Raw genomic sequence first — 24,316 nt, 5'->3', positions numbered from 1 at the left:
TAATGGCAGGAGGGTGTCCACAATGAGGAAATCAAAGAAAAACTGACAATGAACTCTATAGATGTAGCAGTCAGGGCTAACAGGCTTAGATGGTGGGGTCATGTTACACGCATGGGAGAAGCAAGGTTACCCAAGAGACTCATGGGTTCAGCAGTAGAGGGTAGGAGGAGTCGGGGCAGACCAAGGAGAAGGTTCCTGGATTCGGTTAAGAATGATTTTGAAGTAATAGGTTTAACATCAGAAGAGGCACCAATGTTAGCACTGAATAGGGGATCATGGAGGAATTTTATAAGGGGGCTATGCTCCAGACTTAACGCTGAAAGGCATAATCAGTCTTAAATGATGATGATGATGATCCGTTACATTATTAATTTTGACTATTATTTCATAAATGAATCCAGAAATAAACATAGTACACAGTACGGGTATGCCTAATTAATAATAGAAATTTTAAATGTGCCAATAATTCGTAATTTCAGATGTTCCTAATAAAATAATTTTAACTGCACATTCAGAACTAGTACTTATCGGTTATAACATCGAAACTAAAATATTTCATAAAGTAATTCCTTTTCATAAATTTTAGCTTGAAATATAACATACTGTGTTTAAAATTACATGAAAGTGTTCAGAAGAGCAACTGAGATAATATTAAACTGTCGAAAATTCGAAAAATAATACTGGTATCGACAACAGCTGTTGGGGGAAGGTAGTGCTAAAGGAGGATGTCCCGTCAAAAGCGGTAAACAAACTACACACTGCCAAACACCATAAGATGACTTACGGTGTATAGATGTTGCTTTAGGTGTAAAAGGAGTTTACTGCGTTTTTTTTTAACCAAACATAATTGACTCATTATAAAAACATTCAGAGGTCCACATCTGTACTACCGACGAATAAATGTTAGGAAACCTAAGTGAACGTGTCTCACATTCTTAGAACCATAACAGTATGAGTAACACAACCACTATTCGGTTCCTCCACAAAAACTGCTAGAGACGTTGGACATTTATTTGACGAAAATCATCCCCCCTCCTATGTCTCCAACTCATTAAAAAAATTAGTAGCTTACTGGTACCCAAGATCCTTTGTTGTAAGGCACCTTCGTCGGCAAGTTCAAAGTGAAATACGTCAGTTTCATGAGTTGCCACACAAACTAATGAATATGTATAAGAGTGCCTCGGAGACCAGATGATCGGGCTATGCAGACTAATCCACTTCCCCGGGAAACGGATTGCTGAGGAGCGACGCACGGCTTCCTTAATGTGAGAAGGGCTTACACCACGCATTAATCATATTTTTCACGCGTCTGGAGCGGCGAATCTTCGAGAATCTCTAGCAGAGAAGCTTGAGGTAATTGGAGGTAGACAGCGTCAATTCTACAGGCCGCAGTTGCCAATTACCTAAAATACCTGCCCGAAATTTTATTGAAACATATTGTTGAAGATGATTTCCTCTGAGTCCGATTATGAATCGTAAAATATCATCCTGAGTTAAATAGATAAGATTACTACGTCAGCTTTTGGGTAGAAACTGGGTATTATTCGCTATTTTCTGCAAAACAGGGGCATACAGCAGAAGTCTTCACTCATAACATATACCTTGCGAATCATAGATCTTTGGTCCTCACACGTGTACAATATTCCCACTTCTCTTACCATTCATTTTGGCATTTACAGACAACTTCGTAAACACGAATCGTAAAAGTTGCTTTCCCCAACCTACCTTTGCAAAAGCACCACGTTGTGGCCAAGAACCTTCAGAATATGCGACGGCCAGCAGTGGGGAAGTCATTTGTGCACAGCAACGAATATGCATGTGACAGTTGGGATACCTTTAGCGATATAGCTCAGTCGCCCTACTTGCTAATGCTATTATGCCTATATAGACAAAACGAATATCAGCTAATCTGAAATTATAAGGTACAGTCGAATGAAAACAACGCCCACCACAACAGGGACATGGAATAGTTCCATTCAAAAGTAATCACCAGACGCGTTAAGATATTTGTCCCACTGGGAGACTACACCATCAATTCGTGTTTCGTAGAACGCGGTCAGCCACTAATGGATCAACAACCGTTTGTACTCTTGTATTTCCTCAACCGATCATAGACGTCCGCACATGCATTTCTTGAGATCACCAAGGATGTGAATCTCAAACAGTGAAACATACAAGCAGTATGGGGAATGTTGGATTACTTCCCAATCAAATCACTGAAGGGCTGCCTTCGTTCGATTGGCAGTCTGAGGACGGGCGTTATCGTGCAACAGGATCATTCCGTCCTACAGCATATCTAGGCTTTTTGACTTTATAACGCGTCGCAGTTTCTGTAAAGTGTATTCATAGCGTTGCACATTGATTGTGGCACCGTGCTAGACGAGCTGGACAAGCAAAAGGCCCCTTGTGTCGAAGGTGGTCACTAATACCTTAACGGAACTTCTGTGAACAGCTTTGGATGGGGGTTTCGCCATTTGCCCCGGCTATCGGAATGCTGTAGGATAGAAACATCCTGTTGTATGATATCACGGCCCCCACAGTACCACTCGACCGAAGGCTACACTGCAGTGATGTGGTTGGGAAACACTTCAGCATTCTCCCTACAGCCCGCATTCTCACATCTGTGGTGACTTCAAGAAAGCCATACGTGAACGTCGGTTTCCATAGGATGTGGAAGTGAAAGAGTGAGTGCTGTTGTGGATCCGTCAGCGGTCGACCAAGTTCTACCACTGATACTGGATTACATGAACCGGTATTGTTGTCCCAAGGCTGTAGAATAAGCAACTTTCAGAGGTGATACTAAGTAAGTGTCATAAATTTTATCCTAGTCAGTGTACAAATGACCTAAGATTATTTTCTCACTCAAGTTGTAAGGTGTCAGGCAAATCCAACACCTTCCACGAAAACCCTGAAATGATGAGCAAATCCAGTAGTATGTCACATAGCTCCGAATAAATCGTGACATTAAATTAACCAAAGTAATACGAGTAACGAGTGAGCAAATGGAATACCACAGACTAACACAAGAATGCCTAAATGCATATCATACCTTCCCACTGTGAGACAGACGCAGTTCCGAGGGGAGAAACGAGAACAGAAGCCGAGAGCAGAACCGTGTTAAGCGAGAAGGCCCTACGATAAGGGACGGACACCCACGTCGCCAGCTAACCGCTACGACCACACCACCCGCAAGTTTTTAGCGTGAGACTTTTTCGCGTCTCTGTTACGTTAGGACCACCCCCCAGCCCATGTTAAAAGCTAGAGCCCTCCAGAAGAACAGTATAGATCTTACGATAACACAAAAAGGGCTACACCACCCGCAAGTTTTAGCGTGAGACTTTTTCGCGTCTCTGTTACGTTGCAAACTTTAAAAAACATTGCCCCACCACGAAAAGTATAACGTTTCTCATTGGATAGACAGAATTTTTGCAGGCGGAGCTTAAGGTTAACATCGAGACCCTGATTGGTCAGATGAAAACACAGCCAGACAGTTTTTTTTTTAACCAACTTCGGTAAATTGTAGTAAGGAGAAGTTAGAGGAGAGTTGCTTCAGAGTTCCGAGACAGCGAGGTGAACGTAGCTGTGCTGCCCGCCGCCCCCTGACGAACACCGACAAGGTAATGAACGCACGCAATGCCGCATTTTTGAGCGCATAAGGCTTCACTCAGAACTGCAGAAGTCTCATCTGTTACATCCCCTTTTTGCGTAATACTATTATCGATCGTCAATTAAAGCTCATGGTGTTCACATTTGCCACTTGAAGTAAAAATCTGAAACGCGATGATTTTTCTGTTATATAGTTATTGAGAAGCTACATCAGCCACTGTAATTTACGACAAGTTAGATAAGTAACTAAAGATAATTGAGGGTCACTGTAGACCATTGTGATAGTTTTCTCTTTTGTGAAACTTAATTTAAACCTAGATTATAGATGTGATATGGCATAGGTCATCCTTCGATCCATTGTAGAACTTGGAAACCCATTCAGGGAATATTCGTTCACATTTTTGTTGAACGCAGTCGGTTTTTACCATCCTGTATTAAAACATTTCCTTTTATCAATAGTGCAATTTATAAATGATGTTTTGTGAGTAGAATAAAATTTCCAGTGGTAAACTTAACTGCTTTTTCGACGTTATTTTACCAGCTAACTAAAAATAGGAAAGCCTTGAACCCCTTCCACTAAATTTAGTTAGTATTAAGATTCTTTTACAGGGAGTGCAGTGGAGCTGACGCTGAAATCATTAAGTATTTGGTTATATCATCGCTAGTGGTCTGGCGTCTCCTTACCAGCAACAGGTCCCATGTTCAAACTAGTCAATTCCCTAAAAAACACGCTCAGAGCGTCGTTGCGCGAAAGTGGTAGGGAGACACGATATAGAACAAACAGACACCATCATGAATGTTTATAAAGTTACTTTTTCAATGCCCACAGGTTTCCTTAACGACATGCCATGTACGACATTCTCTTCTCCTTAAATTGGTGTACTGTGTACCGAAATCAAATTGACGTAGGAAGGGAGCTACAGTGGTGACTGACCGTGTGATATGGTCAGCAGAGTGAGCGTTCTAGCAAAACACAGTTATACAAATGTATTTGTTTTTATGATTCATTGCAGTTCTGATATTCTCTGGTGTTTATTTATTTACTTTTCCAGTTACATATTTTTCTGTGACTGTTCATGTATTTCAACCACGGATTGGTGACCGAAAGTCACCGGAAAAGAAAAGTTATAATTTGAAGAAAAAATTAATAAATTCCCAATGAGGACGGCAAAATTGAGGTGAAATACTCGTATGTTAGAGTAAATACGATATTATATTTTCCCTACATCGAAGACGAAAGCTTTGATGATATTCTGTGCAAAAATAGAGGTGTATTTTAAAAAATGTAAGAGGACTGGGTAACGAAATATCTTACATCTGCAACTACATAGATGCTTCAGTATGACCTGGTACGGATCCCAAACACACGAGCAGTACTGAAGAACATGTCGCACCAGCGTCCTATATGCGGTCTCCGTTACAGGTGAACCACTCTTTCCTAAGATTCTCCCAATAAACCGAAGTCGACCATTTCTCTTCCCTACCACAGTTTTCACATGTTCGTTCCACCTCACATTGCTTTGCAACGTTACGCCCAGATATTTAAACGACTTGATGTGTCAAGCTGGACACTAGTAATGCTGTATCCTAACATCACAGGTTTGTTCTCTCTACTCATCCACTTAACTTACATTGGGCTAACTGACATTCATCGCACCAACTGCAAATTTTGTCTACGTCGTCTTGTATCTTCCTACAGTCACTCAATTTCGACAGCTTACCGTGCACCACAGCATCATCAGCAAACAACAGCAAACTGCTCCCCACCCTGTCCGCCAAAACATTTATGTATATACAGAACAACAGCGGTCCTATCACCATTTCCTGGGTTCTGTTATTTAGGAAGTCTCCGAGCCACTCACATATCTTTGAACTTGTTCCATATGCTCATACCGTCGTTAACAGCCTGTAATGGGGCACTATGTCAAATGCTTTCCGGAAACCTAGAAATATTGAATCTGCCTGTTGCCCTTCATCTAAAGTTCTCAGCTTATCATTTGAGAAAAGGGCAAGCTGAGTTTCACACGAGCGATGCTTCCTAAAACCATCTTGATTCGTGGACATAAGCAGCTTAGCCTCGAGAAAGTTTATTATATTCGAACTGAGAATGTGTTCAAGGATTCTGCAGCACACAGAAGTTCGGGATATTGGTCGGTAAATTTGCGGGTCCGTTACTTTACACTCTCTCTGTAAGGTCACTGTATTGTAATGTACAAAAAAAAAATTATTTTATGGCTGAGTAAGATATTGTAAATTCTTGGATCCCCATATAATTCCCAGAGATCCCTTCTCTGAAGTGCTCATTCTCGTCCAATTCTGACGGCCTCTTGGCACAAAACTGAGCGTTCAACGTTCCACCTCTTCTTCAAGCTACAGTAATTTTAGTAGTTTAGTAGATTGTCTTATTCTCGTGCTGCGTCAAGGGAATCCAGAACAATGTCTCAATGCTTATAGTCCATGGTGCTCTACACATCTTCGCACTGTCAATGAGGGTATTTACGCTGTTGAACGGCAGCCCACTTCCTGACTCAGGCGTGAAATGTATGCATAGTCTTTGACATAAAACATGGCCACCGGCTGGTTGCCCCAGAGACTAAGTCCGAGTAGTTCACTTAACATGCCAATAAAACTGATCGCCCCTCAAATAGTACGTCCAGCCACATGCATGTTTGAGCAGTATTGTAGTATGCGAAAGTTTATGGAGGAAGTGCTGCCTTTCAATAGAATTGTTGCTGTGCTGATCTGCCTGTAAAGAAGTAAACGCAAAGGTTTAATGTTTTAAACCGCGTTTCGTTTATTTTCTAAAAGTATCAGTCTGATGCTACCTCAAACATCATATGCATCCCTCCCTAACACATCACTAACAGCAGAACCTTCCAAAAACATTTCTCGAAACAACACGTTGCAGCGTCAAAATCAGAACTACTTATCTTCGAGAGATTCCTCGCCACGCAGTGCCACCGATCACCAGCCACCGGCTGCCTGACGCCAGCTGTCGTCCGCCCAGGTGATTCGGTGACTGAGTAGGTTTCTGCTCTCGCGTTGCGTGCATAAATTTCTTTGTTAATGTAGTTCGGTTTTCCGCCGAGAATTACTCAGTAAACCCGGTGAACACCATGCAGTAACACAGTGGTCCGTCCACCGCTAATCTAACTCACAATTTGAGGAAAACCGAAGTGTGTAAACTACCATAACAATTGAAAGTTACACCCTGTGATCAAAACTATCTGGACACCTGGCTGAGAATGACTTACAAGTTCGTGGCGCCCTCCATCGATAATGCTGGAATTCAATATGGTGATGGCCCTCTCTTAGCCTTGATGACAGCTTCCACTCTCGCAGGCATCTGTTCAATCAGGTGCTGGAAGGTTTCTTGGGGAATGGCAGCCCGTTCTTCACAAAGTGCTGCACTAAGGATAAGTATCGATGTCAGTCGGTGAGGTCTGGCACGAAGTCGACGTTCCAAAACATTCCATAGGTGTTCTATAGGATTCAGGTCAGGACTCTGTGCAGGCCAGTCCATTATACTGACGTTATTGTCGTGTAACCACTCCGCCACAAGGCGTGCATTATTAACAAGTCCTCGATCGCGTTGAAAGATGCAGTCACCATCCCCCAATTGCTCTTCAACAGTGGAAAGCAAGTAGGTGCTTAAAACATCAATGTAGGCCTGTGCTGTGATAGAGCCACGCAAAACAACAAGGGGTGCAAACGCCCTCCATGAAAAACACAACACCATAACACAACGGCCTCTGAATTTGACTGTTGGCACTACACTCGCTGACAGATGACGGTCACCGGGCATTCGCCATACCAACACCCTGCCGGTGGATCGACATATTGTGTACCATGATTCGTCACTCCACACAACGTTTTTCCACTGCTCAATCGTCCAATGTATACGCTCCTTCCACCAAGCGAGGCGTCGTTTAGCATTTACCGGCGTGATGTGTGGCTTAAGAGGAGCCCCTCGTTCATGAAATCAAAGTTTTCTCACCTTCCGCCTGTCATAGTACTTGTAGTGAATCTTGATGCAGTTTGGAATTACTGTGTGATGGTCTGGATATACGAGGTTCGGCTAGAAAAAAACCGGACTGATGCTGGAAAAAACATTTATTTACAATTATTTACAATTTCATGTTATCTCCTTCAATGTACTCTCCTCCTCGGTCTCTACACCGCTCTATACGAATTTTCCACTGTTCATAGCAATGCTGCAGATCATTTTCGGTAAGTTCATACATTACTTCCGTCGCTTTTTCTTTTACTGCTTCAATAGTCTCAAATCTAGTTCCTTTCAAAGCTGACTTGACTTTAGGGAAAAGAAAAAAGTCACAGGGGGCCGAATCAGGTGAGTAGGGTGGATGATCTAAGATGGGAATGTTGTGTTTTGCCAAAAACGTCTTCACTGACAACGCACTGTGACCTGGGGCATTGTCTTGGTGAAGGATCCATGACTTTTTTCTCCACAAATCGTTCCGTTTTCTCCGTACTCGCTCACGTAGGGTAGCCAGGACGCTAATGTAGTAATGCTGATTCACTGTTTGTCCCTCTGGTACCCAATCAATGTGCACAATCCCTTTGATGCCAAAAAAAAAAAAAACAATCATCATTGCCTTGAATTTCGATTTTGACATTCGTGCTTTTTTTTGTCGTGGAGAACCAGGAGTTTTCCAATGCATCGATTGGCGTTTAGTTTCGGGATCGTAAGTAAAAAACCACGATTCATCGCAAGTAATAACATTTTGTAAGAAGGTGGGATCACTTTCAATGTTTTCCAGGATGTCAGAACAAATCATTCTTCGGCGTTCCTTCTGTTCAATTGTGAGACACTTTGGAACCATTTTTGAACACACTTTGTTCATGTTGAAACTTTCATGAAGAATCTGCCTAACACTTTCCTTGTCAACTCCTGTTAACTCAGACACTGCTCTGATTGTTAAACGGCGATCTTGTCGAACAAGTTTACCGATTTTTTCAATGTTTGCATCAGTTTTTGCTGACAATGGTCTGCCAGTGCGAGTGTCATCACTGGTGTCTTCGCGGCCATCTTTAAATCGTTTAAACCACTCAAACACTTGTGTTCGCGGTAAACAATCATCGCCGTACACTTGTTGTAACATTACAAACGTTTCACTTGCAGATTTTCCTAGTTTGAAACAAAATTTGATGTTAACACGCTGTTCTTTCTGTACACTCAACATTTTCCGACGCACAGACAAAACGTCAACTACTTAAAACAGACGCCACGGGCAGACTGAGTGCAGGAGGCAGATGAAACTCGAGCAGTAGGCGGAGCGAGAGTCACGTGACAGGCCACGCGACTTTCAGCCTTATTGCATTCGTTTTATTGTTTCACCAGTGCTAGTCCGGTTTTTTTCTAGCCACACCTCGTATGTCTGCATATTACACATTACGACCCCCTTCAACTGTCGGTGGTCTCTGTCAGTCAACAGACGATGTCGGCCTGTACGCTTTTGTGATGTATGTGTCCCTTCATGTTTCCACTTTAATGTCACATCGGAAACAGTGGACCTAGTGATCTTTATGAGTGTGGGAATCTCGCATGCAGGCGTATGACACAAGTGACACCCAATCACCTGACAACTTTCGAAGTCCATGAGTTTGGCTGAGCGCCCCATTCTGGTCTCTCACGATGCCCAATGACTACTGAGGTCGCTGATATGGAGTACCTGGCAGTAGGTTGCAGTACAATGCACCTAATATGAAAAACGTACGCTTTTGGGTGTCTCCGGATACTTTTGATCACACATTGTACCTAAGACAAAACTGTGTTGCTTTGAGTTCGCAACGTTTGTGTTTGGCATCTTAGCAAATATTTTGTTATGAGTGCATTTATCCTTTATCAATTTTAGTTGAAGTTCTGTTATTCGCCTTGCAGTCACGTATTGGAGTTTACACACTTCATTCTTATAAATATTGTAAATATTGTTCACTCGTTACGAAATAGCGTCAAGGAGACGATGGTCTAACCTTTACGACGTGTAATTTGCTTTGAGTTTAAGACAATGGTTAAGGGAGCGGGAATCGCTTGAAACGTTTGTGCCATGTGTGGAGCCAGTGTTTTTAGAGAAAGCACGGCAGAAAATTATTTTCTCGATACAAGAAAGATGGATCCGGCATGAATGATTTTCGACATTCAGTAAGTCTCAAAAATTGGCGAATGCGAAGAACAGTGGCTATTTAACCCCTACGCGACATTTGCATTCAATGCGCATGATTCAGTAATTGGGTGTCCTGATACCGCATGATTAAATTCAAAGCAACAGGAAGTATTGTTTGTATATCATTACTTCGCTCATCGAACATCCCTATGCAGTGTCGTTCCTTGTGCACCCTAGTTAAACAATGGTAGTTTCGCATCGCAGCTGAGCAGCATCTGGATAATTTACGCACATTACAGCACTTAATGCCCATCTCTACCGTCGTCCATCTGTGCAGCGCGTAGCAAGGTCTCATACTGCATTGCACCGACTGTGACATCGAGCTAGTGAAGTAAGCGTTTCAGGGACGTTTATTAAGAGTTATTTCGTAATCCAGGGAGAAGTAAACACGGAAAAACTGGAGGGAATGCATTTTGGTGTTGTCTCGAAACGTTTTACTTGTTCTTCTCCAATATCATCTAAATCTGCTGCTCACTATTTTCCAATTTCTTAACGGTTTTATGAAGTTCACCAATGATGATGTCAGCTGTAATAGCGGCAATTGTCATGTCTACTAGTGGTAAACCTTTATACAACATTTCTTCAACAAAGGGATTTAGTTAAAACGAAGAACTATACTCAGATCACGGAACGTTATATTGATTCCAGGATCATAGTTTACGATAAATCGATCTATTAGGTTGCGGCGAGGGGGGGGGGGGTTGGCGCAGGAGAGGGGTTTGGCAGTGGAAATATTCGGTGTTCTGATAGTCTGTAAACTGTTTTTGTTGTTGCTGATTAAAAGTCATACAATAAATTTTAAATGAACACACCGCCATTTGATTGTAACGTTGTTTATTTAATTACGACCCAGGTTTCGGCCTTTTATGCCATTTTCAAGTGACTGAGTATGTCATTAACATATATTGCAGGACATATATGTTAGTGACATAAACTCCATCACTTGAAAACTGCATAAATGGCCGAAACCTCGGTCGTAATTAAACAACGATACAGTAAAATAGCGGTGTGTGCATTTAAAATTGTGACAGTCTGTTACTACTGTTAATCGTCTCCGCAACGAGGTGATAAGTCTGCTATCGAATAAACTGTGGGGCATATTCCTCTGGATGACTAGCACATGACTGGTCCGTGTTGTGCGGTGTACAGGAGTAGAGATGCTTCTCACACACTTGTTGAACAGTTTTTTCAGTGGCAGAAGTTGAATTTGAGTTGTAATTCAGCTGAGAACTGTCATTATAGCCTGGTAATGGTCTGTCATACTGAAACAATAACATGTCGACAGTCTCCCCACATTCTATCACCGACCCCCATTTGTGCCATTATATTCGTATGACCTAATACGCCGTGGGGCGCTGTGTGTAAATTCCACCTCAGTCAAGATAAACTTCCTTTCATTCAGCCCCTCATCACAATGAGAACTACGTTATTTTGCTAATTACAACTTAATTTAAGGTTTCTGTCATAATAACTGCTCTTCGACATTTCCCATATACATGTTCTGGCAGCCCAGAAGCATCACTAATATGAAACCACAAGGCAATAAATTAAGAACGAACTGCGGCAGCTGTGAGGCGTTGCATTGAAAATGTTACCCACGCACAACTAGACGAACCTCTAATTACTGTTTATATTTCCTATAAGCGAAAGTATAAGCAGCGACTGTTTTTGGAACCATGTGGATAGAAGTTAGTTTTCATTCTTGTGATTAGCATAGACTGAACCAGCGTTCTGCTTAAGAAAAATGTGTTAAATACTTTACTGCCAGCGTATTGTGCCACTTTTTGCATTCTTAGGTTTCGTTTTTTACGCCTTTTCAGCACACTTTTGTGGTCACTGCAGGTTTGGTTCTTTGGACAGACATCTCTGTATTATAAAGTTTAAATTATTTGTAGTTTATGGAATGTTTCTGTGGGTTTTCACGTTTTACAACAGGTACAGTATTGTTGGCGTTTCATTTCTGTTCCTCTGTTTTGGGAGCTAGGTCTAAGACAACTTTCCTCTGTAAAATCAGTTTTTAAGTCTATAATGATCAAAAGGTAAGTTACATTCTTTTGATCTTTAAAGTATAACCATTAAAGAAACTCCAAAAAGGTGAATCACCTCTCGTGAAAGAACTGTTCCCCTTTCAGTGTTACTTGCTGGACAGCGCAGTATTATCCTGCTTATCGCTTGATATTTTCGTGTCATTTCTACTGAACAACTGGGCGATTTTACTTACGGTGTGACACTGGGTTATAAATTTATAGTATAGATACCAGGAACATTGTTCCACATACAAACTATAACTACTTTCGCCTTTTATGTTGCAAATTTTCCGTCCTCGCTACCCCTGGGGGCACTGAACTAAAGATAACTTCCACAGTTTTTCTCTGGCTGTGAGGTAAGGTGTTTCTGCTGTAAAGCGAAAGCTGTGTTTACTCTCAGTTAGAATCTTAATGGAAACAAGCTTTTTAACTCTTCCGCGACAGAGTCACAGGCTGCGAGATCTAAAATATATAATAAAACTTCAAAAAATTTCTCCGCCATCAGTTTTCTCCAAAGTTTTAATCTCCTATAAAATACGATTAAAACAGTACAATATTTCAAGCTTGATACTGCTTGTTTCTTCTGCATCTGCCAGGACAATTCTTAGTTTTTCGTGAATACACAGCTGCGTTTCTCTATGCTTATATTGTAGCTTCTACATTTTATACTAGCTCAGTAGAACGCATGTAGACATCTATCATTTCTAAGTTCAAAGTGCATAATGTCTTACTAATATGTGACCATTTAGGCTTTCTTATATTACCGGTACTTTGTTTTATGAAAACAAACTTTCATTCTAATATCATGATAAGTTGAAATTCATTTGTATTAGAGCAGAGTATATTTTATAGCATCTTCCCTTTGATATGCTGAACACAGTAGTAAATCAACACGTTATTTAAATTTTTTTCTTCTTTAGGTTCAAATGGCTCTGAACACTATGCGACTTAACTGCTATGGTCATCAGTCGCCTAGAACTTAGAAATAATTAAACCTAACTAACCTAAGGACATCACACACATCCATGCTCGAGGCAGGATTCGAACCTCCGACCGTAGCGGTCGCGCGGTTCCAGACTGTAGCGCCTAGAACCGCTCGGCCACTCCGGCAGGCTATTTCCTATTAATCGCCATTTTCAAATACATCTAGACTGATGTGACGTCCATATTGCGTCGTTAGTGGACTGTCTTGTATCTGTCACTGCTTTTCGTAAATGGTGTCAAAACGTTGAAATTAATTCTTAGTTACGACGTGACAGCGGTTTGACAGCTCCACTCTTACGTCGTACGGAATATTTACTTCCTCTTTTTTCGTGAAGGAATTTCGGAAAGTCATATTTATTAACTCCGCTTTAGTAGCACTGCCTTTGGTAACATTACTATCTCTGTCAAGCGTTTTCAAGTACGGCAAAATCTCCTCACCCAATCTCCCACCTTCTACTCCGAAGGAGAACTACCACTACTTCTTCTTCTTCTTCCTGTGTGGAACGGTAGAGAAATAGTGTGAACGTGGTTCAATATTGCCTCTACCAGGCACTTAAGGTTGAACTGAAGAGTAGCGATGTAGATATAGAACCGAGAATATCATTTTCTGGCGCGATTTCGGCGAGACCTATGGCCACACACTTGCAGCGGCGTTCATCCCTCCATTAAACTCAAAACGAACACTATGTCGCAAATGTTAGCCCATCTTTCACTCGAAAGTATTTTCTAGCTCTTGATCAATATTTATAAGAAGGAAGTACGCAACATCCAAAATGTAATTGCAAGGTGCATACTAAACACAAAAATAAAAAAAATACAACTGTTAAATATACACACCAAGAACGCCAAAATAAATGTTTCGAATTTACATGCAACCAAATTTTGTTTTAGGGAACTTGCAGCTGTGGTGGTAGTGTACACACTTCGATGTTCCTCATGTTGTATACCGCATGAGCAATGCACGTACCATAGTGTAAATGACAGTGGTCACTCAGTTCGCCGCCGATATTTCGCATGGCAAATCAAACTACAATAGCAAACAGCTTTTTCGGAGCCAGTGCGAGAGCAGAAATGTGGCGGAGGTGTGCCGCAACATGATGACCTGAGCGGTCGACAGGCGGTCGTTGACCTGTGGCTCGTACCCGCTGGGGGTGGCGGTTGACCGCAGACACTGGGTCATACCTTGTTTCGATCTTGGCGCAGTCGTGAGCTCTTCGGCAAAAGGTTTTGCTATTACTAACGGGTTTGAAAGTGATGCAAACTAACTTTGACAGTGAATCGGACTAATATTTCTAGCACAGAAACGAACTGTTTAAAAAATTAAAGGAAGGAATGGGCTTTAACTGGCGATTTTGCATCTAAAGTCCACAACGTTTACCACTAGACCACAAAGAGATGCAGCATTATAACTGCTCGAACGGAAGGAAACACTTCTTCCAGAAAGTTTCTCACTCTGGAATTTTGCCAGATCTTGCAGGTGGCTGTACTCTGGATTCCGAGAAGCAACTTGGCGACTTGGACTTAGTCTCTGCCGCGGCCGGCTGGTGGTTAGGTTTTATTTCAAATACTGTACATCTACGAGGGTTGGAACTTTAATAGTGGCAACTATTTATTTACAGCTCGTACAAAATAGATACGTGTTTCAATGTTTCACTGACCTTCAAAGTAGTCACCAGCATTGTGTATAACCCGTTGCCAGCGATGTGAAAGTCTTAGGATACTCTTAGAAGTGCCAGTTATGTTGACAGTTCGTGGGCGCGGTCTACTGCCCTACGAATTTGTAGCAGTTCTGAAGCGAATGCCGTGAAAAATGGTGGTCAGGTCCTGCAGAAAGTGTCATCACTTCTGTCTCCATGCTGTTCATTTTTGGAACACAACCTAATACCAGCTTAGAGACAGAAGTGATGATACTTTCTGCAGGTCCTGACCATCATTTTGCAGGACAACGCTCAAGCACGTACAGTGCAACCTTTTACTGAATTTTTTGGCTAATTGGGCTGCTAAGTGCTGTACCACCTACCGTACACCCCTGACTTAAGCCCTCGTGAGTTCAACTCGATTTCTAAACTGAAGGTAACACTTCACGGCATTCACTTCAAAATTGCTACAAATTCTTCGGGCAGTAGACCGCGCCGCTCAAACTGTCAACACAACTGGCACTGCTAAGAGTAACCTAAGACTTTCACATCGCTGGAACGGGTTATACACAATGCTGGTGACTACTTTGAAGGTCAGTGAAACTTTGAAACACGTATCTACCCTGTACGAGCTGTAAACAAATAGTTGCCACTATTGAAGTTCCAACCCTCGTAAGTCCCGCTTGGGTCAGAAAACTGGCGTATTTACAGGGGAGTCAGTCATGTGGGACAGCTGAAAATTTATGTGTTCCTCGCGAAGCAATCGATTCACTGTGTCCATGAGAATCGTGGTAACCCGACAAACAAGAGCAGAAATATTGCGAACCTATGAAACAGTCTTAATAGACCACGATAATGCCACTGTCGAATTCCGACAGGTGGTGGTGGATGTGTTTTGTCTTACTTACAGCAGGCATAACACTATCTTCTCATAAACAAACAACATTTGAATGCTATTTCTGCATTAGAATTACGCTGCTTAATCTTTATGTATCTACAGACTACAGATGAATAAACTCGTACTTACTATAAGCGACTGCCGTGGAAGGCTGAACAGATATAAATATGTAGCACACTTCAAGTCAGTTTGCTGTCTGTTGAATGCCGCCGTCACGGTGTTTCAGCTTTAATGCTTAGCACTATAGACAGATTCAACGCCAGGCAAATAGAACTTTCCACTGTAGAGATGTGGGAACCCCAGAACATGTAGTTAAAGAATGCAACAAATTTATGTCTGACAGAGGTGCAATCCGCGTATTGCAGGGCTATATGTGGCCGTAACCGGTGTGAATTTAACAGAAACGCTGATACAATCTTCGCAAGCATGCTATACGCGCATCAGATTGTCCCAGAAAATGTGGTAAGACCCTGGACTAGCATTCTGGAAGATGGCGGCCCACGTCTCCTTTTGGCCACTCAGATCTTATCCGCCTTTAATAAATCGCTTAAAGGAAACGCTAGAATTGTTTCTATAAGAGATACAGCCTATTTCCTTCCATTATTCTTCACAAATCTTCAGTCTCTAAGATCTCATCGTCGACGTGAAGTAAAATATGATGGCTTTCTCTGCAGGCGTAAGCTGTTGCCCTATCGCTACGTTGTCCACTAGTGCCGTAACGCAAAGAAACAGATGATAATGCAGTTCTAGACAACGCTAGTATAGCGGAGTATGGGCGCCGCATACGGTATGTGATCAAAAGTATCCGGACGCCTGGCTGCAAATGACTTAGAAGTTCGTGGCAACCTCCATCGGTAATGCTGGAATTCAATATGGTGTTGGCCCACTCTTAGCCTTGATGACAGCTTCCACTCTCACAGGCATACGTTCAATCAGGTGCTGGAAGGTTTCTTGGGGAATGGCAGCCTGTTCTTCACGAAGTGCTGCACTGAGGAAGGGTATCGATGTCGGTCGGTGAGGCCTGGCACAAAGTCGGCGTTGCAAAATATCCCAAAGATGTTCTATAGGATTCAGGTCAGGATTCTGTGCAGGCTGGTCCATTACAGGGATGTTATTGTCCGTGCGTTATGAACAGGTGCTCGATCGTGTTGAAAAATGCTATCGCCATCCCCGAATTGCTCTTCAACAGTGGGAAGCAAGCAGGTGTTAAAACATCGATGTAGGCCTGTGCTGTGATAGTGCCACGCAAAAGAACAAGGGGCGCAAGCCCCGTCCATGAGAAACACAATCATACCATAACACCACCGCCTCCGAATTCTACTGTAAGTGCTGTGTTGGCTGAAGAGCCAACACCGTGTTACTAGAGGAGGCCGAAATGCACGCGTCTTAGGTCACGCAGACTGGCGTGAGGAGGCAAGAACTATACTGACGTGAGGCCTGGAACATGACAAGGAATGAGTATTCAGAAAGCGGACGTAATTAGTTTCATACTTAACTTTAATCCATTAATGATGAACGTCGCTCTCGACGGTACATGATTCACAATATTATCTGTTCAGAATAGTAAGTGAATATGGCGCCTTGCTAGGTCGTAGCAAATGACGTAGCTGAAGGCTATGCTAAACTGTCGTCTCGGCAAATGAGAGCTATGTAGTCAGTGAACCATCGCTAGCAAAGTCGGCTGTACAACTGGGGCGACTGCTAGGGAGTCTCTCTAGACCAGACTTGCCGTGTGGCGGCGCTCGGTCTACAATCACTGATAGTGGCGACACGCGTGTCCGACGTATACAAACGGACCGCGGCCGATTTAAAGGCTACCACCTAGCAAGTGTGGTGTCTGGCGGTGACACCACAGTAAGCACTACACAGGCTGGCAGATGACGTTCACCGGGCATTCGCCATACCCAGAACCTACCATCGGATCGACACATTGTGTACCGTGATTCGTCACTCCACACAACGTTTTTCCACTGTTCAGTCGTTCAATGTTTACGCTACTTACACCAAGCGAGGCGTCGTTTGACATTTACCGGCATGATGTGTGTCTTATGAGCAGCCGCTCGAACACGAAATCCAAGTTTTCTCACCTCCCGTCTAACGGTCATAGCACTTGCAGTGGATCCTGATGCAGTTTTGAATTCTTGTGTAATGGTCTGGATAGATGTCTGCCTATTACACATTACGATCCTCTCCAACTGTCGGCGATCTCTGTCAGTCAACAGACGAGGTCAGCCTGTACGCTTTCGTGCTGTACGTGTCGCTTCACGTTTCCACTTCACTATCACATCGAAAACAGTGGATGTTTAGGATTGTGGAAATCTCGCGTACAGACGTATTTCATATGACACCCAATCACCTGACCACGTTCGAACTCCGTGAGTTCGGTGGAGCGCCCCATTCTGCTCTCTCACGATGTCTAATTACTATTGAGGCCCCTGATATGGAGTACTTGGCAGTAGGTGGCAGCACAATGCACCTAATAAGAAAAGCGTATGATTTTGGGGGTGTCCGCAGTCAAATCAGAATAACATTACTACCAACATGTTAAAAAAGAACAGACCCTACAAGTAAAATCTTCTTTTTATCATGAACTAGATATTACACTAAATCTTTATCATATTTGCTTAACTTATCTAAAGGCATAAGGACGCAGCATCATTTAAATAATATAGAGACGAATCTACCAGGATAGTTAAGAATCTAGAGTATCAATGCCTGGGCTTAGACTATCTTCTTTCTTCAACTTTTCTTGGAAAATTTCACCCAGAAAATTATTTTGGTGTATCCCTCGTGTTTTAGCGTCGGATTTAAGTGGTGTGCGTTCTTTCACTGATAATGGAGCGAAGCCCCTTCTGTCGAGGCAGCATCGGGTGTGCTGGGTACCTATCTGTTCTATCCCTAAATTGTTGTTTTCGGTTTATAAGCTACTTTCCAGCCAAAGACCATTACTTCTACTGATAACTAAGAATCAGTTTTAAATAAGAATACAGTTCAATTAAGTAGTAATTCAGTGACACCAAATGAATAAAATAATTCACTGCAGCTTAGCTCCCTAGTGTATGTAAAAGATCATGCGAATCAGAGGAAATCATCGTCCGCCGTGTCCATATTGTGGACGTGCTTTTTTTTTGGAAAAATGACAATTAGATATGCGTCAATCAGAACATATATATATTTCCGGACACATATCCACATAACATATTTTCTTTCTTTGTCTGTGAGGAATGTTTCCTGAAAGTTTGGCCGTACCTTTTTGTAACACCCTGTATATATATACCGGGTCATTTAAATATGAAATTCATCAAATATAATCTAATTAACGCATATCTAATTGTCATTTTTCCAAAAAAGCACGTCCTCTGTATATATAACAATTTTTTTGGCCCACAATATGGACATGGCGGACCATGATTTCCTCTGATTTGCACGATTTTTTTACATACACTAAGGAGCTAAGCTGCAGTGAATTATTTTATTCATTTGATGACTTTAAATTACTACTTAATTTAACTTCATTCTTAATTAAAACTGATTCTTAGTTATCAGTAGAAATAATGATCTTTGGATGGAAAGTAGCTTATAAACTGAAAACAACAATTCAGTTTTAATAAATTTATTTTAAGGTGGGAGAAGTAATGCGAGATTATCAGTAATTGGTAATCGACCCCAGAGGTATGACTGATGCGAAAGAGTCAGAATAGTATGTCAGTTACGGGTAAATGAGAAGCCAAAAGATCAGTGAACGGAGTTCTCTGAGTAGATCTTAGCTATGTCATTGTTATCAACCAGAAGAGTCCTCAGCTGTCGTGCCACCGCCTCCGCGACTCCATTCGAAACATAATAGCTGCTGCTTTTTGCTCACTGGTCTGAAACTTGTGTTTGATTCGAATGCCAAGTTAATCTGTACCCTATTTTGACTTCAACCTGTTAGTTAAGGTAAAAGTAGATCGACATTTTTAGATGCAGCTAGTGGATTGTCCTCGTACTTTAATATCACTGCAATCAGTTCACTGATCAGAGTTTAATGCTTGAAGGTAATGTGCGTGCGTGATGTGGGTTTCACCCATATACTTAATTTATAAATTGATGTCAAAGTAGTTGCCTCTTGTATTAAACCCGTAAGTGCCGCCAACTATTAATGTTATGTGGGCTTTTCTATTATTTAATACTTATGAAAATTAATCCAAATTCTGTAGCCGTAGCCAATGAAAGCGGGATTTTTTAAATATCGCTTAACTCAGCTCTTTTTTTACATATAGTATTTGAAATTGACGAGGATACTGATAATGTACATGTGAGGTCCACCCAGGTCGTTTGAGGCATTTTTATGGTCCTGACATTCTACGTAGCAATAGATGCTAGTAGTAGTCTAGGGTATCTGTGAGCAGAGTGTACCTACAAGGAGAACTCAACGAGAGTCGGATTTTTGTATTTTGTTATATTTATGGTACATAAAGTCCAGAAATCAAATATCAATTGCCCAAAGTAGGACGATGAAACTCTCGAGAATTTTCGAGAAAATCAACGTTGAGGTTTCCCGAGCATATTTAGTTCTCTAAGTAAGGTAAAATTCTGAAGGGCTATGTGGCTCTGCGGTACAGCACTCGCTTGCCAGATGGGCAGTTTGAGTTCGCTTCACGTCTGACGCAACTTTTTAGATGAAAGGTACATATTCTAAGAGTATTTCCGTGAAGTGTAAAGTACATAAAAATGGAAAAAAATCGGCAGCGCTCGCGACTGGTAATGGCTCGATCGCTGGTTTGAGTGTCGCTTCCCTCATTCTCTTTTCCGTTTTCCTTCCGTTCGGTTCGAATACCGAGTCATTTAAATACGAAATTCATCAAATATATTCTAATTAACGCATATCTAATTGTCATTTTTTCCAAAAAAAAGCACGTTTTCTGTTTTTATAATTACATATCACACACAAAGATCCAGTTTTCATTACAAATATACATTCTTAATTACCGATCTTATAAAACATTTTTTCATCTTTACGTGTTTTATTCTCCAAGAAAATGCTCCTAAGACATGCACACTTGTTCAAAAGTTTTTAAAAGGCAAGAACTGAACCGTCACAACCAACAGGGCGTACAAGCACAGTGCTACTGTAGGGCATTAGAGACGATTGTAAAACCTGAAAGTTGATTTTCTTGTACATTTTTGAGAGTTGCAACTAACTGCCTTGATAATTTGATATTTTCTAAACTTTAAGTAGCATAAGCATAAAAATCTACAAAAATCCGGATGCTGGGTTATCTCTTTGTTTGACATTCCACAAAAGGAAATGGAGTTGTGTAACCGAGTAGGTAGCCAGTCATGTTCTATAAGTAACAATACAGTGGGAAGAAATAAAGGTTATGGTACTAAGTGTAGCGGAGGATATTTTGTGAAGAACGAAGAAAATAAAGAAGAGAGGGTGGTTCAACGAGACATGCCAGGAGGTTACAGAAAAGTGAGCGAAGATGAGAGAGGAGCGGCTGGCTCACAGGGAGAACGAACAGAAAAAGGAACATGTTCTCTACATCAGAAGGGAAACAAAGCGAATCCTGAGAACAGAGAAGAGAATGTACCTGACCAGTATAATAGAACAAGTTCAGACAGAGAGCCACAACTAGAATTCAAGACAACTTTTCCGCTGTATCAAAAATCGCAGACGTGGATATGAGAGCGCAGCTTCCTTTAGTAGGGAGAAGAATGGCATCTTTATAAACGATAAGGAGAGTATTGTAGAAAGATGCAGAGATTACTTCTCAGAACTCCCGAATCGCACAGACCCAGATGAGATGCTACTTATAAATACCACGAAAGAAAGGAAAGATGAAGAAGAATGGGAAGTGATTGAAGAAGATGCGTTAAATGCAGTGAGAAAACTTAGGAACAACAAAATCCCAGGGGAGCACAGCATAACAGGAGAATTCATAAAAGACGGATGCGAGAGCTTGCACTTACAGATATATAAAATGGTCTAGCTGATCTGGAAGAATGTGACATTGGCATAAGAATGGAAATTTGCCATATTATGCCTGATGTACAAGAAGGAAAGCAAAATGGAATGAGGTAACTACAGAGGTATCAGCTTGCTGAATATAACCTACCAGGTGCTGTCTATAATTATCCTCAAAAAATTACAGTCATTCATAGAGAACAACATACAGGAGTACAAAGCTGGCTTTTGACCAAACCGATCGACAACAGATCATGTTTTTACCCTACAACAATTGTCTGAAAAACACTGGGCATATGATGAAAATATTTATTGTCCGTTCGCCAATTTTCAACGTGCATACGCACCCACAGAAATACTATATACAGTGCACTGCGTTACTTCAGAATCCCTAAGAAGCTAGTGAGAATGGTGCAAATTCATATGGGTATATCAAGGGCAGCAATGCCTTTCCAAGTTTTCACGTAAGAACGTTTCGAAATTGGGAAAGGTCTCTGACATTTATATGCTATCTCACGTGTTCTGTTCAATGTCATCTTAGAGAACGTAATACGAAAATATAGGCAACAGGAATGGGATGGAATATAGACAGATGGTAACATCAACTGTCTCGCATATGAGGATGATACAATAATGCTAAATGAATAAATCCATGAGTTGAAAGCAATGTACCAAAAAATGAACAATTACGCGTGGAAGGTTGGGCTAATGGTGAATCAAGACAAAACGCAATTAGGAAGAAGACAAGAGCAGCAATAATTTCTTCAGATAGATGGCGTGAGGTTCAAAAGAGTTCACCAGTTCAAATATTTTTTATCTTGGTTAACCAGCCACAGCAACAGCATAGGAGTGGACGTCAAGGAAAGAATAGCAGTGGGTATGAACTGCATGTATTCCCTCAGGGAGATACACAGATCAAAATCAATATCAGCGAACATAAAGATGAGAACCGATAACACAGTGATGTGCCCAGCTGTCATTTATGGTTCAGAAACATGGAGCGTGACAAAACGCGAATAGAAAAACTATTGATATTTGAAAGAAGAGTTATGAGAAAGATGTGAAGACCGATCTAAGATAAAGGAGAATGAAGGAGGAGGAATGAGGAAATCTACCTCTTGATGCAACAACCACCATTACTACAGAAGTTGAAGAGCAAAAGAATTCAGTGGGCCGGCTATATAGCCCGTATGCCAGAGGAAAGGCAAGCGAAGAAAGCATTTAGGAGAAACAAAATACCATAAGCCCCACAGAACGACCAAGGCAGCGCTGAATGAACGACCTGGCGAAGGACCTGCCAGCCCTGGAGACTGAAGAGACCTGGAGGAACCCAGCACAAATTGGAAAGGAATTGAGGCAGTTTGTGCAAGCTACACGTGGTCTGCAGGCCTGTGATCGATCGCTATGTTTGTATGTACGAATTTATATATGTACATACTTCTGCACACTTATGTACTTGCCGGCCGCGGTGGTCTCGCGGTTCTAGGCGCGCAGTCCGGAACCGCGCGACTGCTACGGTCGCAGGTTCGAATCCGGCCTCGGGCATGGATGTGTGTGATGTCCTTAGGTTAGTTAGGTTTAAGTAGTTCTAAGTTCTAGGGGACTGATGAGCACAGCTGTTAAGTCCCATAGTGCTCAGAGCCAGCCACTTATGTACTTGGTTAAGTATACGCTCATGTTGTGTGAAAGTCAGGTTCCACCCGCTGCGACGTCGCCAACGGACTGTGTGAGGCTTCGAAATTTCGTCTAGCTCATGACTGTCAAGGTGAAGATCACATGCCGTGACCATATGTTCCAACAAAATAAAAGTTGAATCAATAGAAACGATGTTAAGAAAAGTAGGTTAGAAGTGATACCACTAATAAGTTCGGCGAAAAAAAGAATTGAATTTTAAATGATAGCATCCTATGAAGATTGTCATTTAGGTTAGTTTGTTCGCTCAAATTAATCAAAATGTTTCTTTATACATGCGGAAATTCCTGTTTCTTCCAAAATATTTAGTATGATACATTTTTTCAATGGTATGTAGGATTCACAGACGTTGCGTATGTCACTGGGAGCGTTTTTATGTTCTTTTAGATGTGACCTTTGCGAATGTAGGTTCGAGGGAATGAGATGAAATTTCTGTGATCTTTGGTCTGAAACTTATTCGATACTTTGCGAAGTATATTTTCCCAAGTTACCGTAGTTTAACTAATAAACCTCTGCACTGGAAAAATTTAGGCGATTGTTCCAGGGAATAATAAATATGTGATATTATTATGCTGTGAAGGTTATTCCCAGCTTCATTATCTTAAGTGGAAGTTTGATTTCGCCTGAAACTTTTCTGCAATATTGCAGAACACTGAAGTGAGCATTTTTTGCTATTGCCTGTCTTTGCTTTGCGAAAGATGTGCTTCCTTTTGCTTTCATCGGAGTATAAATTTGTAGACAAATTCCGTCGGGTAAAGTGGAATCATCGGCACTTCGTTTGCTCTTCTAAGAATCACATGAAATACTTATGTCTTCTTTCTTTCCTCCTTTTCCCTTTCCAGTAGTTTTTCGTTCTTCCACCGTGTTTTTTTCTACTTTCTACTGTCCATATCGCACCTCTTTTTTTATTTTCTCTTATTAACCCTTGAAACAATTTACTTTTGGTCTCAATTTTTCTCTTTCTCCTATTTCTTCCTCCGTTATTTTCATTTCTCTCAGGTCTGCTTTAAATTCTTTGATTCACAACGTTGATGTTTTTAAGTTTCTGTCAAAAAATTGAAAACCCGTTTTCTAATCATCATTTCATTTAGTTTTCTTAGGGGTCCATAATATACAACTCTTACCTTTCATATCGTGTATGATGTTGGTTCTAAGTTTTAATAAACTTCTTTATCACTTCTAAATTTATATTTTTCTTTCTCTTATTTCTTGTCTTCTTTTATATTTCAAATAAATGTTTAGCTGTGTTTAACGAAATGAAATCTAAAGCATAGCGGCATTCCACGTGTTGGATGAAATTATTACCCGTCTGCCCCCTACTTTCAGTTAAAGGCGTTTCA

This window comes from Schistocerca nitens, chromosome 3 (assembly GCF_023898315.1).
Source record: "Schistocerca nitens isolate TAMUIC-IGC-003100 chromosome 3, iqSchNite1.1, whole genome shotgun sequence".
Lineage (NCBI taxonomy): Eukaryota > Metazoa > Arthropoda > Insecta > Orthoptera > Acrididae > Schistocerca > Schistocerca nitens.
This window is presented reverse-complemented; position numbering follows the sequence as displayed.